Raw genomic sequence first — 12683 nt, 5'->3', positions numbered from 1 at the left:
CCAAGTTGAAAGTAGTTTGTATGTGGATATGATCATTCATACATTAGTCTAGAATAAGGTGAATAAGAGTAGCCTCCAACAACACCAGAATAAAGGAATGCCTGCACCTTTGCATATAATTGTTTCTAAAATATTCATTAAATACTATGTGCTTGTTATTATGTATGATTGTTAATGGTATCAATTGATATGTACTCGCTATGAATTCTAAAATTGATGAAAAATTTACCCCTATGTTTTTTGGTTCGGGATTAGGGAAAAATTGTTTCTAAAATTGAAGTTAAAAAAACTATATGAGTTACTAATATTTGAATATATAATTTATTTAATGATCCTAATAATACATGACAAAGTTTTCCCATATGTTTGTAAATTTAAAAAAAAAATTGTGTTTCTCCACTTTGTTGACGTTGACAAAGATTGTTTTTGTCCACTTTGCTGACGTTGACAAAGATTGTTTGTTAACAAGATAATAGGAGGTAAGGAAACTTTGTTGGGGTTTCACCTTAAATCAATAATTTTTATCTCCACGAACTACAAACTGTCAATGATCTTATTTTTGTACTTGATATTGTGTTCAAATTCACAATGTAAGAAAATGACTCTTGAGTTTCTTGGGATTGATAAAACATCATATATATACATATGAACACTAATGTGGATAATTTGGAATCAATTTTTGAGCCAAGAAATACATCTAGGTCTAGTCTATGTTAGTGAGAGGACCATGTAGCATATAGTATTGTAATTATTGAATTATATTTTAGAGATACATCTTACTATCTTAGCTATATATAGTAATATATGTTTTATCGATGTAACATTATATGAAACATGTTGACACCTAATCCTCAGCGGTTTGGTGTACCCGGAATGTGAACAGTCATCAAGTAGATGAACTGATCAGTCACATTCCTGCATATAAACAATAGTTACCTAATGAAATCAATCAATCAGTTTTCTTCTGCCAAGACTGGAGTTAACCCTCTATCCTGACATAACGCTCTCTGGCGCACCAGCGCTGCCTCTGTCCTGACATAATCTGCTCTCTGGAATTTCACCAAGAAGCAGGCGAACAATTTCAGCCCATTTATTGCACTGAATACGGAAGCCCCGAGCAGATGCTGGAGCTTTACGAGCTGCTTGTAATAGACTCTCTTTTGCATCTGTGTACTCTAGCTGTATTGTTCGTATTCTACAAATATCGACAAAATTGTTGATTTGAATGAGCTTCAAACCGCGGAGCTTTGGATCGTAATTTCTCTGCCTGGTCATAAAGGTTGTAGTGCAAGTAATTTCGAAGCAGGAGATTCAGCAATGTTTCCTGACCCAGCTCATCATGTCGCAGTGTTGCAGTTCGATGTAACGCAAGAAGTGTACCTTTTGAGCTTCGGCTGCTATGGAAGCCGCAGCAGGAGGTATTGAAACACTTTACTAGATAATAATTATCATCTCATCTAGATATCTCATCTCCAATTCATTGTCCCTGCAATCGTTTCGACTGCTCTCTGGCTTAAGTATTTTACACAAATATTGTCTTTGAGGCTGATTTTGGTTTCGTTTCTGATTAAAGGGAGCATCAAAACCTCATCTAAGTTTGAATCCTTGTAGTTACGTTCTGAATTCGGGATTATGATCAGGAATTGTGGTACTTACAATTTACAGCATTGATTTTGCTCTGGCATTATTACATAAATGATGTCTTCATGAGATCGATTAAACAATGTGAAGGTTCCATGTTGCGTGGCGGTAGTTGTTTTACGGTGTAGAGCAAGAAGACAAGTGCGCAGCACAGACATTGGGAAACCCTTGTATATTCAGATCTTTGAGAATAAACTCGCAACAATTTTTGATGTAGCACTTGTTACAAGCAAAGACCCTTTTTCCAATCTAATATTACATCTGAAGTGTATGTTTGCAATCAGTATAGCCCTTCTATCAAAAGGATTGTTATGAGATTTGCGACTTGGTTATGAAATGATTGAAATTTTGGAAGATCTCATACCAATGCATCTTGCATGAGACTCAATGTGCTGAAACAGTGAAAGTTTAAAACGTGCTCCTCTTTGCTAAGATAATGTGATTTTGATGCGCTATTTTTGCTGATGAACCGTGCTCCTCTTTGCTGATGAACCGTGCTCCTCTTTGCCAAGTCTCTTATGCTTTCTCAAATGGTGCTCTGTGTTGGTTTATTTGACTAGCGTCTCTGTGGCTTTGCCGTATTCATTGAGCTATCAGCATATCGAGGGGGGATTTTTTCCTTTCCGACATACGAGAGCCATTGTTTTCTGTTAATATTAACGTCATGCTGAGGCAGTTCACTTCTCTTGGCTAATCATTGAGGTATCGAGTTTAGCAGTAAAAAAAAAATTTCACTGTTGAATCCTATATATATATATGTGCGCTGTGGTTATATTAACCAGTATATATATATATATATATATATATATATATATATATATATATATATATATATATATATATATATATATATATATATATATATATTATGGTCTTCATTTGAATGAGTTATAAACTGAGTTTGTAGATATGGAATATAGTGGATACAGTATCCTCGGATGGATTTGAAGAAACAGTATATAAAAGTATTTGAAATCTGTTGCCTTTTTGAATACTACTTCACTGTATATCAACAGAATTTTTTTTTTATCAATAGAAGTTTTTTTATCAGCAGAGACATTTTTTTACAGAATGCATTCAATCATTTCTATGGTAGGAATAGTTCTCACTGGCAAGGAGAACTATCCTGAATGGTCCCGGATGGTAAAACACACCCTCATCTACAATGAGTTGTGGAAGGGAGTGTGTGCCAGAGAAGGAGACAATGACCCAGTACAGCCTACATCAGACAAAGAGCTCGTCAATTGGGAAAACAAGAACAGCAAAGCCTATGCATTAATCGCAGCATTTGTAAATGAAGAAGTAAGTCGCCATATTTCATCATATTCAACTGCCTTTGAAGCTTTACAAAAGCTGAAAGAACTTTATGACTCACATTCTGCACTTGAAGTTGTTCAGCTCATGATTAAACTCTTCACTCTTGAACTAAAAAATAATGATCCTCTTGCTCTTGCATCTGAAGTGAAATCCATAATGCATGATATCAAATCCACTAAGGTTGAGTTGGATATCCCTCTCATTGCTTTTATCAAGGCACTCTATCCTACTTACTCCAATTATCTTGAGTCTTTACAAGCAAATGGAAATCTTAAAGATATAACCTTTGACTCTCTTGTGAAAAAGTTTACTGAAAGAGAGAAAGCCTTTGGAAAGAAGACAGTCCCTGAATCTTCTGAAGAGACTGTCTGCCTTGCTCATAAAGAAAAGCATCCTGCTCATGATTCTACAAGAAGAAGAGGTGGACGAAGAGGAAGAGGAAGATACTTTAGAGGCAGGGGGGCAGACACTCTCAAGCAGAAAAAGCAGATCTACATTGCATTCACTGCAAACGAAATGGATCACATGATGCTTCTACATGCAAGCTACCATGGGACAAAATTGAGCAGAAAAGAAACTAGCAGAAAGGTAAAACTGATGATACAGACAAAGGTAAAGCACCTGAATCCGCTCACTATATTGAGGCACAATGTAACATTGGAGTAAATGAAGATTTGTTTAATGCTTCACTTGCTTCTTCGAGAAATGATTGGTTGCTTGATTCAGGAGCAACCTGTCATATGACTCATAGGAAAGATTTTTTTGAAGATTTCACTGACAATGTTGATGGAGCAGTATACTTTGCAGATCAGTCAAAAATCAAGCCATCAGGGCTTGGCACAATCAGGCTTAAACTGCCTGGTCTTCCAGACTTTCTTTTGGATCATGTTCTATATCTCCCACAGCTCAAGAGAAACTTGTTGTCCTTGGTCCACATCTGCCAGCAAGGTCACTCCATTCATATGTTTGATGGCAAGCTTGAGGTAAGAAAAGCTTCTGACCACTCACTTGTCATGAGGGGAATAGAAGAAGAAAGGCTTGTCAAACTGCAAGGAACCTCTGCTCATGAACAACATTTCTCATATATTTCTCATCATGAAGAAGGTACACTTCCATCAAGTTTATTATGGCATGCTAGATTTGGACATTTAAACTATGACAGTCTCCACTTATTGAAGAAAAATGGTGTTGCTGGTTTGCCTACAATTCCTAGAAAACATAAGCAATGTGATGCTTGCATTCTAGGAAAGCATAGCAAACAGTCTTTTCATGATTCACATTCAAGAGCACATAGGAAGCTTGAACTCATTCATTCAGATTTATGTGGTCCAATGCCTGTTCCTTCTGCAAATGGAAATAAATATATCATGACATTTATTGATGATTACACCAGAATGTGTTGGGTTTATTTATTGAAGAACAAATCTGATGCTTTTCAAAAATTCAAGAATTTTCATAAATGGATTCAAAATTATGCACAATCTCACATTGGGTCTATTTGCACTGATAATGGAAAAGAATATACATCAAATGAATTTGAACACTATCTTCGCCAACATGGGATTAAACATCAAACAAATGTACCTTATAATCCCCAACAGAATGGTGTAGCAGAAAGAATGAATAGAACAATTTTGAATATGGTACGATCCATGCTTTTCTTCAAAAATGTAAAGATAATGTTTTGGGCTGATGCTATTCTATGTGCTGCATATATAAAGAATAGATGTCCATCTAATGCTATAAGAAACAAGACTCCTTATGAATTGTGGTATGGACATGTTCCTTCGGTAAAACATCTCAGGATCTTTGGTTCCACCTGTTATGCTTTGATACCAAAGGTACATAGAAACAAACTTGGTGCTAGAAGTCGTAAGTGTATCTTCCTCGGGTATTCAAACACATCTAAAGCATACCGCCTCTATGATGAAGTAAATAAAAAGTTTGTTTTATCTAGAGATGTCATTTTTCTCGAATCATCCAAATCTGACAATGTTGTTGAGTGGCAACTTGATCACTTGGATAGATTCGCAAAAACAAAATCATTTCAAGAATTTGATAATCAGATTCCACATCTTGAAGGGGGGATTCCTATACTAGAACAACATGTGGAATCTTCTTCTGAAGAACAATCTCCCCTGCATGAAACTCCAACAACGGATGATGCTTTAAGTGATGTAATTGATAGAATTGGGAGACTCAATCTTGATTCAGTCCCAACTCAATCAACAGAGCAGCGTGGACCATCTCAGAAAGGTCCCCCAAAGTGGCTGACAAAGACACTTGAAAGTGTTCATCCTAATGAAATTGGAAAAACAGGAACCAGAAATACAAACCGACAAGATGGAGGTGATGTAGATGACTCTAATTCACCTGTTGATATGGATGTTACTTATGATTGTGAATTGAACTTGTCTACAGATTTTGAACCAACTTCCTTAAAAGAAGCTGCTTCTCATGATGAATGGAAAGAAGCGATGCAAAAGGAGTATGATGCCCTCATAAAGAATGGCACTTGGAAGCTGGTTGATCCTCCATTTGGAGCCAAACCAATTGGCTGCAAGTGGGTCTACAAGAACAAATACAAAGCTGATGGCTCACTTGACAAGCACAAAGCTAGGCTTGTGGCAAAAGGTTTTGCACAGAAGGAAGGGGTCGATTATGAGGAAACTTTTGCCCCACAGAAAAATGGGCCACCATCCGGACACTCTTTGCACTAGCTGCTCAGAACGGTTGGAAAGTCCATCAAGTGGATGTAAAAACTGCATTCTTGAATGGAGATCTAAAAGAAAATGTTTTTATGTCCCAGCCTGAAGGATTTGCTGTGAAAGGACATGGACATAAAGTATGCAAACTTGTGAAGTCCTTGTACGGCCTCAAACAAGCACCACGAGCTTGGTATGAAAAACTAACAGAGCATCTTGTGAAACTCAACTTCAATCATTTTGATCTTGATGATGCAACTTTATTTATCAAGAAAGTTGGCAAAACAGTTGTATATCTTGTGGTATATGTAGATGATTTTTTAGTGACAGGGAACAATGAAATCTATATTGCATCCATAAAGAAAGAATTAGGAAAAAGTTTTGAAATGACTGATTTGGGCTATGTTCATTATTATCTTGGCATTGAAGTAACCCAACATCCAAAATCCATATTTCTTTCTCAAAAGAAATACATTGGAGATTTGTTAAACAGATTTGGCATGACAGAGTGCAAACCTCTTTCTACTCCAATGGAACAAAACTTAAAGCTCACATCTATTGAAGGAAAGGAATTTGAGGATGCAACAAAGTATAGACAGCTTATAGGAAGTCTCATCTACCTCACTACTACCAGACCAGACATTTCATTTGCTGTTGGAATCCTCTCCAGGTTTATGCAAAAGCCTTGTGAGGAACATTGGTCTGCTGCAAAAAGAGTTCTAAGGTACTTGAAGGGAACTCAAGACATTGGAATCAAGTATACACAGGTGGACGACTTCAACTTGATTGGACACTCTGATTCAGACTTCGATGGAGACAAAGAAATTGGAGTATCTATTTCAGGATATGCTATGAGTCTTGGATCAGGAGTTGTCTCTTGGAGATCACGCAAACAATCGGTTCCAGCAGATTCCACAACAGAAGCAGAATACGTGGCAGCAGTTGAAGCAACGAAAGAAATTGTGTGGCTCAGGAAAATTCTTGAAGATTTGCAGGTAAAACAAGTACAATCAACTCCACTCATGATTGACAACACCTCTGCAATAAAGTTGGCCAAGAAACCAAAGTTCCATGATTGTACTAAACACATCAATACTAAATATCATCTGATCCGACATCATGTTGAGGCCAAAACAATCCATCTCCATCATTGTTCCACAAATGAGCAAACTGCAGACATCTTCACCAAAGCGCTTGGAAGAGAAAGCTTGAAAGATTCAGAACGATGCTTGGACTCACCAACATCCCTTCAGATTAAAGGGGGGAATTGTTGACACCTAATCCTCAGCGGTTGGGTGTACCTGGAATGTGAACAGTCATCAAGTAGATGAACTGATCAGTCACATTCCTGTATATAAACAATAGTTACCTAATGAAATCAATCAATCAGTTTTCTTCTGCCAAGACTGGAGTTAACCTGGCCTGACAAAACATAATAATTTCCTGGTTGTGGTGGTTGTTCGATTTATCTTCATACTGACATCATGAAAAACCCTCATGAGATTGGATGGATGCCTATTGGACATCACTTTGGTCAAGATATGGTCTAGGATTATCTATCAGTTGTCTAATGCATTTCAGTAGTGGCTTAGTGACAATTTCTAGCTTCTCCAAATGGTAATTGAAATAGGTGATTTGTGTCGTTCCCTTTTACAATTGCATGAGTCTAGGTCATTATGTGTAAGTAAGTGGAGAAACTATTGTTTGTCATGAATTAGTGGGTATATCTATGGGAAATCCTCTTTGGAAATAGAAGGATGATTTAAGAGAAAAATGAAGTCACAAGGATTCACATTAGAGAAAGAAACCATTAAAATTAGAAAGAATGAAAGGTATTGTATAACATTTACTACAATATGGGTTTTAAGGGTTATTTGTTTGGTCTCCTTGCCAAGTCATAAATTGAACCTATGCATGCTTATCAAAGTCAAAAAGTTTTCAATTTACACTTATCAATGTTTCGAGTGTTTAACGGTTTATAAAATCTAAAAATAATGGTCATTTGTTGTTGAACATTTTCTCCCTTATTTTTATGTAAACTTCATTAAATGTATAAACTAGGGGGAATGCTGAAGGAAAATAAATATTTAGTGTAATTCAATGGTAAAGGGTGATTGGTCACATTATTTTATGAATCATACAAACTATTATGGAGTATTGAATTGACTTCCTATGTAGATTGTATACTACTATTCATTTTAACTTGATGAAAATATTTTATGGATCATTGTTGATGAATATAATGTAAACATATAGTTTATTTCTTAATATTAATGATATTTTCTAAGTTTCAATTCATGTTAAAGTAATTATTGTGTAAGTTTCATTTTCGATGTAGATTAGTAGGTAGGGCCCCAAACCTAGCTTCCATTGGAAAATCATTTTTATCTTTAGCTAGAACCTTGCAATGGATTTGTATTTCAATTTAACAGATACCTATTATTTATTATGACCTGTTGGCCAATCCAACCCCCAAAACCTTGATCCTACCCCCACAGAATTCTGAATACCCAACCTATTAGACACAAAATATGATTCCTCCTCCCACTTTTTTATCCTCGAGCAAGACTCGGTAGAGAAATGCCTATCAATTCCACACCATGTCATCTTTGGTTTGGGGAAGCTACTTATTTTCAAATGGGAAGCAAGTTCATAAGGAATAGTCACTTTCAATTCTTGAATATGTGTTTCACTACAAAGTGTGGTGTCCCTATAATGGTGAGGGGTTGAGGTAAGCGAGTGAAGGTGTTTCATAATGAATTGTGAATCACAATGCTAAGGACTATGGTCGAAGTCATTTAGGTCTCTTTGTTAACATAAACCTAGTGGTCCACACTCCTGTGGCCTTTACTATATGCCTAATTGAAATTTATCTTTTGATTTCAAATCGTGCAATTTTCTTGAAGAAGTTAGACATTGAGGTTGAAGAATATGAGCACTTTTCAAGGCATCATGAATTGCGGACCTTTAGTTTCCCATTCTTCCAAAGGAAGGATTGTGGTCAATATCAGTAAAGTGTCCTTGTTAGCATACAACCAAATGTCCAAAAAATGTGAGTTGTAGTCTTTTAATTTATAGTTTGATTCAATTTTATGGTTAGTGCACATCTAAGAAGCATCATATCATAGAATTTATTTTTTAATTTGAGAATTGCGTATGTACTAATTATATACATACAATATAGTATTTTAAGTTTATGAACCTAGATTGAAAAATGAAATGTAGCATAATTTAAGCAATTAAATTTCTTAATAAACTTCACACATTCAGAGGCACCTATCATATCTTAATTTGATCATCGCTTGACATCATTAGAAAAGCATTGCAAACTGTAAGATATCGCATATACCTCATGTAAAAACTTAAGAATGGTTCAAATTAGCCACCCATTGTTCTTAGGAGACTAGAAAGCAATGTTACAATGATACCACTAGACAAATACAAGTTGTTGAATTCTCTTAACCTTTTGATAGAGAGCGTTGATGTGGGTAGGGTTTCTAGAGTGATAGGATAAGGTTTGAAAGGGTAGAAATAGTGATCAAAAGGAGGAAAAGGATGATAATACAATATCAAATCAAATCAAATATGTCTAGATTCGTCCCTTCCATGTCTCTGAACCAACTAAATAAGCATCCACATAAAGAAAAGAGTAGAAAGAAAAAGTGAAACTAGCATTATGCCATTGGAGTGACTAGAGGAATTCAACTTCAGAAAGGCCTACCTACAATGATCGTAATTGCAAATGTAGGTTAAAGTAGGAGCCTTTGATTGAAGAGCCTAAAATTACTGCTTATGTAGTAAGCACTGTTATATAAAGAAATTCCAATTTCTTCCTTATGTAATTTTTTCCTTATTTGTGTGTAAATTAATGGAGATTCTTTGGCTTTTTTCACTAACATTTCCATAAGAAAGTAGATTTTGGATACATTTTATTTCAATGTTTGTAGGTAATAGCTACTAAGAGCTAAGGAGGAAAATATTGGAGAACAACACCAATCACCACAAGCTAGGGCTAACTTTCAATGATAGGGTGTATATGTACTCATATCATATCATTCCATTTTACATGTACATGATTCTAGGTCATTTGGTGTAAGTAAGTGGATAAACTACTGTTTGTTACATATTAGTGAGTATATCTATGGGAAACCCCTTTTGCGAATAAAGGAATGATCCAAGATTCACATTAAAAAAGGAAGCCACTAAAATTAAAAAGAAAGAAATGTAGTGTATGACATTTACCACCATAAGAGTTTGAACAGTTATCTTTTCGACTTCCTTTCTTATATCATCAGTATAAAAAAATAGGAAAAATAACATGCCTTGCAATAAGGAAGGCTAAAAAAACACATATTAATAAGACAATAGTAACCCATCTATAATTAATTATATGCATTCTTTTTCTTTTTTCTTCTACTACTAACCTTCTTAGTATTCACCAAATTCTTAATATAACTCTTGAAATGACATTATAAATAGTATATATAATATTTATTAAATTCCAATTTGTTGATTTCATGTAAAACAATTACGCATGATGTTCATTATAAAAAAAAATTGATGCAGGTATACATAACTAAGAACCAGTTTACATTCGTTTTACGTTCAAATCTATAAGCACCCACACAAGCCGAGTTAAGATGCATCAAAACAAATATTAAAAAAATTCACTAAAACTATTTAAAAGGTTGGAACTTTTCTAATTAGATATCATAAAATAATAGATAATGAACTTGTTAACAATTAAACATAAAAAAATACTCACCGTAGAAAGAAGAAAACACGTCAGTATTTAGCTAAATAACATTGCAAGAAGTAAAACTTCACACTGATATAGAGTAGTGAAGTGAATTGAAGGCGAAGTTATTTTTTAACATGCTGAAAATTCTTTAAAGTAACTATTGTAAATTAGTAGCCCAGGGAAAATGAAAATCCGTGGCAGGCCGGAAGAAGTAAATAAGTTTCCCAGGAAAATGAAAAGCCACTGCAGGCCGGAAGAAGTAAATTAATTTCCGTCCATACCCCATTATAACCCTCTAACCCGACTAAAAACACTGCCATAAAACACGAACGGATCAGCCTCCGGATTTGCCTAACAAACCTACAAAGTTGCATTTACCTTCACGAAACAACATAATGAAATAATGTAAAGATTTCCACATAAATTAGTTTACAATTTCTTCGTTTTATTGATGTTTTTTCTTTCAACACTCCGACGCAATGTTTTTATCAGAAATATATGACAAAAACGTATAGGTTTTTTTAATTTGTCTATTTGAATTTATAGACCTTTACCTTTAAATCTGAGGTTAAATTCCCACAGGTTACAACCTTGTTGGTAAACACTGTAACACAATGGTAAGTTAGAAATAATTAATTTCTACTTGACTATGGTTGTAATTCTCCATTTGAGGAGTTTGTTCTTACATAATAGGAATTAGGTAGAATATAGTTTCTCCTAGTTTAGTGTGTGGTTGAGAGAATCTCTCAACGACACTACTGTACGTCTAAGATAGAATCCCTATCTTTAGACTTTTGCTTGTACAAATATGTGTGTAATTTCCTTGATGTAAGATAATAGAATTTTTCTGTTGTGTGCTATTTTATCTTGGTATCAGAGCTTCAGAGCCCGTAAGGGCCTCTGGCCCTTCCTGGGCATAGAGAAATAAATTACTGAGTGTGTATAGCTTTATTAAATTTTTTGTTTGTCCATCAGAAAGCAGTTCTAGTGCTGCATAGGACTGAGCCTGGAGCGCTGTTGGTAAAAGCTCTAGAAGGCTGCACAAATCGAATCTCAAGAGGCAGATCTGTTTGTTGTATTGTTCCTGGCTGCGTGGAGATGGACGCTGCCCAAATCTGAACGATCTGAGTTGTGCCATTGCAGTGGGTAGTAAAGGAGTGCCGTGGAAAGAGCGTTGGAGAACGTTGGAGCGCTGGTTTCTCTGGGCAACCAGCAGAGGAATGATCAGTTCCTATCAGGGCCATGGGCATCAAAGAAGCATGCAGGCAGCTTTGAGGAGCCGGAGAAGCCTTTTAACCTGCATACTAAGACGCCCGACTTCGTTAACGAATATGGCTATTACATTAAAGCCGATTCGCAGTCCCATCCTCCCAAGAAGCAGCTGGTGAAAGCAGCAGAGACGTGAAGCCAATGTGACCCTGTCGGAATGCACAATGAATGGGATGATTGCCTGCTGTGTGTATGCTTTAGATGGAAAGAATCCATGGGGTGTTGGACGGTTATGGTGTTACAGGGAAAAGTGTCTATGCAGAACTCCTAATCCCACTAAGGTGTGGTAGCTACCTTAGAAACAAACAAAGTAAAGCTACTTTCGTTTTTCCTTTATGAAAGATAGATGAGAGAAGAATAAAGGAGACCAACCTCTGTCTTGCGCTTGGCTCCTAGTTCAATTCCTCTCTCTTCTGATAGTCCTTTGCTACTTGCTTCCTTGTACACTCAGCTTCACAGAGTACCTCTAGAATCAAAGTAGCATAACACTATACAAGAACATGGATCTATTATCATAAACAATCTAGGATCAGATGTAAATTGACCATACAAATGCATAAAACATTAACGACACAAGAGTATGGAGGAAAACTTGAATAGCTTTTATTGATAATCAAGAAAGAGCCAAGAGAGTTACAACCAGTTGTTCTGACCCAGTATCATCCTCTCAGCAAGTAAGCCCTTCTTCACCTCATGCAAAGCTTAGATCACCCAACACTATGATGTTTCCTCAAGAAACCAACAACAATTCCTTACAAGATGCAAAATTCCCGCCCCTGGATCTCTGGGATGAGGGATCCATATATAGATATCTGTAAGGGAGATGAGTCAGCTTGTGATTTGATTAGTGTCCTCCCTCTGATAGTTCTTGCTTCCACTTGGAGATTGATGGTCTCTTACTCATCCTTGGTCGAATTCAGAGAGGCAAGTGTCACAGGAGAAGTTTCTGGAAGATTCCATGCCTCTCCACCTCGCGGATTGACACTGCCATTTGTCACTTCTCGCCCATC

Source organism: Pinus tabuliformis, chromosome 9 (assembly GCF_031772625.1).
Source record: "Pinus tabuliformis cultivar Carrire ecotype Pingquan chromosome 9, CPIR1, whole genome shotgun sequence".
Taxonomy (NCBI): Eukaryota; Viridiplantae; Streptophyta; class Pinopsida; order Pinales; family Pinaceae; genus Pinus; species Pinus tabuliformis.
The sequence above is the reverse complement of the archived record's forward strand: the minus strand, read 5'-3'. Positions refer to the sequence as shown.